The sequence below is a fragment of the Rhamphochromis sp. 'chilingali' genome, assembly GCF_963969265.1.
Source record: "Rhamphochromis sp. 'chilingali' genome assembly, chromosome: 19".
In the NCBI taxonomy this organism is placed as follows: Eukaryota; Metazoa; Chordata; class Actinopteri; order Cichliformes; family Cichlidae; genus Rhamphochromis; species Rhamphochromis sp. 'chilingali'.
The window spans coordinates 20,178,599-20,185,041 of NC_137946.1; positions in this window are offsets into that span (position 1 = coordinate 20,178,599).

Genomic DNA, 6,443 nt, shown 5'->3' on the forward strand with positions numbered 1-6,443 from the left:
CAAATTTCAAAAATTGCTTCTTTAGGCAGAACAGTACAATTTGTAGCCCCAGTGCTCGTATATAAATCTTCTAGCGAATACACATCTCAATACTGTTCAGACTACTTGTCTGTGTCAGCTGTAAAGTTCTGATCATGAAAACATGATCAAATTAAAGACGAATGGGGTCTGAAATTGGAATTATCTGGCAAACTCCTGTATTTATGGTCTAAATATTCCCGTCCCAATTTGTGCACTCTGAATAGTACAGTAGTACTTAAATGACGGGGGGTGGGGTTCCTCTACAAGTAAAAATTAGTATAGTCATAAAGATGTAATAAAGCTGTACTGTAAGAACAGAGTGAAAGTAGTAATAAATTGCCCCTTGGTATTACTCATTATACTGTCAGGTCCATAAGTATTTGTATAATGACACAATATTTGCATTTTTGTCTTTGCATAGCACCACAGTGCTGATTTTCATCTTTAGTTGAGTGAGTTTATCAAACGTGTTGCATTAACTGTTTGGAAATTACAGCAATTTTTATACAGAGTTCCCCAGAGGCTCAAAAGTAATTGGACAAACATAATTTTAAATACCAGAATTGTTTTAAATACTTTGATGAAAATCGTTTGCAGTCCAATCCTCTGAAGTCCAGAACCCATGGACATGACCAGATGCTGTGTTTCCTTCTTTTAGATACTCTGTCAGGCCTTTACTGCAGCCGCCTTCAGCTGCTACTTGTTTTTGTGTCTGTGGCTTCAGGTTTGTCTTCAGTAAATGAAAAGCATTCTTTAATAGAGGTCAGATGTTGTAAAGATTTTTTTATTAACCATTGGAAATAATTCTGTCATAATGCACTTTAGTTGTTTTCTGTGATCTTTCAGGCCTTTTGATGTTTCCGAGTTGGTCAGTGCATTCCTTCTTTTTCGCAATGTACCAGATTGTTTATTTAGCCACTCCTAAAGTTTTTCCTGTCTCTCTGTATGTTTATTTTGGTTTTCAGCCTAATGATGTCCACCCCCACAGGCATCAAGTATTTCTTCTTACCTGATATAGAGTTCCAGTGAAGAGCTATCAAATCGAAGGTCAGCTCCAGATCTTTAATCTGGCCATCAATGTGCTTGTCGCATTATTGTTCAATTAATTTTGAGCCTTGGAAAATGAAGGACTGAATAAAAATGTCTGCAGTTCCTAATCAGTTAACGAAATGCTTGTTATTGTCCAAATACTTAACTAACTGTACATGACCTTATTGGTTTGTATACAGCATGTTATTCTTGTAGCTGGCTGGTAAGGCAATTTTACCTACTTGACATCCAGCTGGGGAGTTCAGTCCAGTGATTCCTGTCCTTGGGATCAAGTCCTCCATATGAGAGATCTGAGGGGCTATTGAGGGGGCTTGACCACCTAAAGACTTGATAACAATAATGAGCTGAGGGCTATTTCTGTGCTAGAGGTCAGATGCCTTAATTCACTCGGAACCAACAAGTTAATGTTTAACAAAGTGTTTAATTTCACAAAATGTCATACACTGATTGTAAAATATTGTACTTGCCTAAATGTATTTCTTTTTGAAATGTAAAAATGAAGTGGCATTAATCAACATGTTGCATTTAATCTTTCTGATGCACATAATAATGCATTTTAGAGTAATTTGCATTTTTCTCTGACTGTTAATAGAATAAAAGTTATTCTATTGTAGCGAGCTATTGTTCATTTTGGCTTTCAAACAAGGACACTAAGAAGTCTACTTCAGTGCTGACTATGTGTCAGCAGACAGGGTTTCATTTCTTCTCTATTAATAATTACACATAAGAAAATTGATTTGTTCAATAATGCAAAGTCCTGAAAAACAAGCCTCCTGGTGTCCAGTGAAGTTTTAATTCTGTGCTCCAGTTGGCATATAATCTAAATCACTCTGACAGGGTAAGTACTTATTCCACAATGAATTATTCGTTTTGTTTTTCCTGTCACTGCGTCTGTACCTGGAGAATTGACCTTATCTCCAGGAAGATTACCCAAGGTCCTTTGGTCGTTCTCTGGATCACAGAATTTCTGATGTAGATCAGATCAGATGGTTACTGAAGATAAAGACATTAAAAACACATTTTAATCATCTACTGAAAGAAATGCAATTAAATATATTTCCAGGTTATTACATGTAAACGGATGATGGTGCTGCTGTAGGAAACTTAAGGCAATAAAAGCCATCTCCAGGCTTCCAGCAATGTAATGTAACATATAATGGGCTCTGTAGCTTCTCCTGCTTGGCTTCCTAGCAGCAGGAAAACAATCACACTGCTGAAAATAGAACGCAAGTCTCCCAAGGCTCAACCACTTATGCACTTTTTCGTCATTCAATCAACCGGGTTGATGGGCACATAGCCAACTAGGTCAAACTCTTATAATTAAATATTTATGTGACCATTACCCTGTTTTACAAAGGCTTGATGAGTTATGACCATAGTCATAAATCATCAAGCCTGTCATCATGCACCTTTATATACTTCATAACTCATAATGAATTGACTGAAGATGTTTTCTTCAGATGCAAGGTTCCCCTTGATTTTAAATACTTGGGACATTACATCATTAGTAATGAAAACTGAACAATAAAATATCTCTCCAGTCGTTTTTATAATGCTTTTAGGTTGTTTACACCAGCAGGCCAGACCAGGAAATCTTTTTTTTTTTTTTCCAATCTTCTATCTAATTTTGGTGAGCCCATTCCTCAGTTGCTGTAGCCTCAGTTTCCTGTTCTTAGCTGACAGGAGTGGCACATGGTTTGGCTTTCTGCTTCAAGGTTTCAAGTGTTGTGCACTCACCAATGCTTTTCTGTGTGTTTTTGGTTGGAAAAAGAGGTTATTTGAGTTACTGTTGCCTTCCTATCAGCTTGAGGCAGTCTGGTCATTCTCTTCTGACATCAACAAGGCATTTTTACTCAGAAAATTGCTCCTCGCTGGATATTTTCTCCTTTTCAGACCATTCTCTGTAAACATTCTCATCACAAACACTCAGACCAGCCCATGTGACACCAACAAACATCCAACATTCATGCTGATATCACCTTTCTTCCCCCTTCTGATGCTCGGTTCAAACTTCAGCAGGTTGTCTTGAGTATGTCTATATGCCTAAATGCACTGGGTTGCTGCCATGTTATTGGTTGATTAGATATTTGTAATAACGAGCAGATGAGTAGGTGTGCCTAATAAAGTAGTTGGTGAGTGTATGTATCATACAGACACAAGCCAAATGGTTTATCTTTATCTGAAATACATCTACTGATTATAGCATTTTTTTTAGAGAATTATAAATTGCTATTAGACATATTTTAGATGTGGGGTAAGTGGTTAAGAAATTGGACTGATGGATTTACAACTACATGCTTATAAATGCTGAAAAACTAGTTGATGCATTAATTACTTCTAGGGTGGACTGCTGCAATTCATTATTATCAGGATTTCCTAAAAACTCCCTGAAAAGCCTTCAGTTGATCCAAAATACTGCAGCAAGAGTACTGACAGGGACTAAAAAGAGAATCCAGAATTGAATTCAAAATCCTGCCCCTTACATACAAGGTCTTGAATAATCAGGTAGTACCATATCACCCTGTTACAGCACTTTGCTCCCAGACCGCCAGTTTATTTGTACTTAAAAGTAGAATGGGGGGCAGAGCCTTCAGCTTTCAGGCCTCTCTTCTCTGTAACCAGCTTTGAATTTGGATTTGGGAGACAGACACCCTCTCTACTTTTAAGATTAGGCCTAAAACTTTCCTTTTTGCTAAAGCATATGGTTAGGGCTGGATTAGGTGGCCCTGAATTTTCCCTTAGTTACGCTGTAATAGGTGTAGGCTGCTGGGGGATTTCCATGATGTACACTGGCTCTCATCTACAACATGTCTTTGTCCTGTCTTCCTCCCCTCACCCCTACCACTTGTGGTAGATGATCAGTATGTAGTACTATGCAGTATGATCCTTTTCTAGGCTGGCGGAACGATAAATCATAACCAAAAACGTGTGCTAAATAAAGGGATTTAATTGATAACAGTGCAGCTGAGTGGGCAGACACGAGTTGCTCTGAGGATGCAGTGAATTCCTGTGAAATCTAATTTCAGCAGAGGCTCAGAAATTCCACAGAACTCTCTCTCTCACTCACTCACTCACTCACTCACTCACTCACTCACTCACTCACTCACTCACTCACACACACACACACACACACACACACACACACACACACACACACACAATCCATATTTCATACTGTTCTCTTCTATCTGATTCTCTCCCATCCCTTACCAGCCTGGCCGAGCTTCCCACAGGCCGTTTGATGTGCATGTGATCTGTTTACTCTGAGGCTATTAAATCAGTGGAAGTCTGTAAGACTGCTGTATTCAGCTGACAGATACAGATGGGAAACAAATTAAAGAGGAAAAACTGACACATATTTGTCTTAGTGAGGTATTGGTCCACCATATGTTACCAGAACAACTTAAGTCTGCCTTGGAAGTCTGCAGAAGAGATCGATGTGATTCTTTAAGAGAGTCCTCTGACTGCAAACCCCCACATCTGAAGACCACCCATCAAACCCCCCCAACTATCGTATTATTAACCTCACTACTGTACTAACATTTTTTGGACTTTCACTTTTTGGACTGAGTAAAAATGAAACTGAAAGAGCTATGTTGTTTCATTTTCTGTTAAAATGACTAATTTTTTTCTGCTCCCTTTCTCTCATCAAGACTTTTAGTTCAGATCAAAATATAAGTCGGATCTTTTTTTTTTCAAGGATGTTTTAATGGTAAATTTAAATTTGTTTGTGGCAGTCTGTACCCGTGTTGACACTTGGTGGTTTCTCTTTCCAGTGAAGAGGTGGGTGGAGGCTGCCTGGAACAGTTGGCTTTATGACCCCCTTTTGGATAATTTCTTTTGGAATGAACTCAATGGAGACTTACTCTGTTAGTCCTGCTTTTCCTCAGTCAGAGAGCTGAAAGCTTTTAAATTATATTTTTCAGCTTGCCACTGCTTCTTCGGTGAATCTGGAAGGATGTGTCTGTTCTTCGACAAGGACACTAAGTTGTTTTATCATATAGACTCTTTGTTAAAAAGCTGTTTGATAACTTTGTTTGTTCTTTACTCAGTTAGTCATAACCATGGATGTTCATTTGATCTCGCCAGGAACTCGCATGGCATCTGAGTATATTCTCACTTTATCACCCCATCATTATCACTCCTCAAAACTTTTAAGGAGAACTGTGAAGGGAATCTGTCCGTCCTTGCTCAGTGTTAGTGACTGCACACCCATAGAGTTTCCTGTTTTTATTCAGGGTTATTGACTGATTCATAAAGCCCAACACATACCAAAAATTTGCACTGTTGCAGTCGTGTTTATGTTCTCTCCCTTTATGCCTCTGTCAGTGTTTTGTTTTTTTTAGTTTTTTTTAGCTTATTTCAGTTGTGTGTTTGTGTGATGTGTTTTCCACTGCCTGACCTGGTTTTGAGTCTTGTAACATTTCAACTGTATCTGAATGTTTCAACTATGTTTTGCAGATAGTTGTAGACGTTCTCTCCTGACCTTCACCATTCATACTGATGGTGTTTTGTTCTTAATGTTTTCAAATTTGGATTCATCACTCCATAAGTTCTTGTGTAATTTGACATACCTCAACCTTTTTGCCTTGTTTCTCTTCCTTATTTTTAAGTGCTTCTTGACAGCCACCCTTCCACTGAGACCATTTCTGATGAGGCGTCAGTGAGCAATAGATCATCTGAAGGATCAGATGCATCTCTCAGGTGTTGTGTCAGGTCTTTGCTATACTTTTCCCCATTTCTTAATGACATCTGCTACAGATAGACTTTTAGCATGTCCCCTTCTTCTTTTGTCCTCCACTTTTTTAAGGACACACTGCACACTCAAAGGACACACTAAGGATATATCCCAAGTTTTCAGCTAACAGCTTTTTGGGAATCACCTTCTTGGTGCAAAAATGCTATTTTATCTCTCTCAAACTGTGTTATCTTTGGCATTTTTGTAGATTCAGCAAAAGTTTTGTGACTAAAGATTAAAAAAAAATAAACTGGTACTTTGCTAAGTTGTTTGTTATGTGTAGAAACAACACTGGTTCATCCCTTGAGTCAGATGACTTTGTGTGTTTGAATGATTCATAGATCAGAGTTCACTGTCTTAGCAAACAAACACACAAACAAACAAAGAATATTCCTCTGAAAATGCTTAGGTACAAGGACTGGGCCAAAAATGAATGAAAAAGCAATCGGTGTCTAAACAAAAACTTATTTAGACACTGATTAGACCCTTCCTAATGCCTGACGAACAATTCAAAATCACTTTAAACATATTATAGCGAAACACGATTCCCAAGAAACACAAAAAATCTAAAGATTTCTAAATAAAATGTAAGAAATTAAAATAATAATAAAAATTATAAATTTGGGGATAGTTT